Below are 868 nucleotides of genomic sequence, written 5' to 3' on the forward strand. Positions count from 1 at the left end.
GAATCAACAGCTTCTGCGCCTTGGCCTCACTTCAGCAAAGTCCGGAAGTGGCAGAAAAGGCATACTCCCATATCTAAAATCATTATGGGGCGTTTGAGTGGACGACGACTTCACTTCTGTTGGTAAATGTAACGATTCCAAAAGTTCGTTGCAGGACAATGGCACTCCTGTGCAAAACCTTCTTGTTTTCTGTACCAAGTCGTATGTTGGAATTACTCCTGCTTTTTGCAGAGTCCTATTGTAAGAAAATCTTTGTCCATCTTTGTCATAAGTTTGTGCTGGTTTATGTCTTTCAGGATTGTGGAGTCCCAGCCCGGCTCCAATCCAATTAGAAAATCTCGCAAAGCAACTCATTGTTCAAATTTGTAATGGATATGTAAATGTAATGAATATGTATAATAAGCAAAGGAAGGGAGCTGAATACAAATGGCAGAGATCTTACACACATAATATGTATGTATGTACAACCCCCTCTGTGACGTCATAGGACAGTTTACTTATCTAGTCACGTCACTGCGTGTGTTGTAGGCCCAAGGCAGATGACGTCAGCAAGGTGAATAAGACTGAAGCCCGAACGTCATGTCACCTGACTAGGAGGCGGAAATGGGCGATCCAACTACAGACGTATTTACGTTTTATTCATGTGTATGCTCCTAACTAACAACATAGAATTGTTTGTGAATGAAAATATAATGCCCCTTTTCCACCGGCTCTACTTCAGCAGCCCGGCTCGGCTCTATTTCGGAGTGACCGCTTTTCCAGACTCGGATTTGTAGCACGGTGCTGCCTCCTCGCGGTAGGGAGGTATAGCGCCCCACCTTTAGGCGCCATTTGCTGTGCTTCGTTACTATGCGACCTAACTCGAGTT

Source organism: Poecilia latipinna, unplaced genomic scaffold (genome assembly GCF_001443285.1).
Source record: "Poecilia latipinna isolate Pla-1442-1.1 unplaced genomic scaffold, P_latipinna-1.0 Scaffold481, whole genome shotgun sequence".
NCBI classification, from domain to species: domain Eukaryota; kingdom Metazoa; phylum Chordata; class Actinopteri; order Cyprinodontiformes; family Poeciliidae; genus Poecilia; species Poecilia latipinna.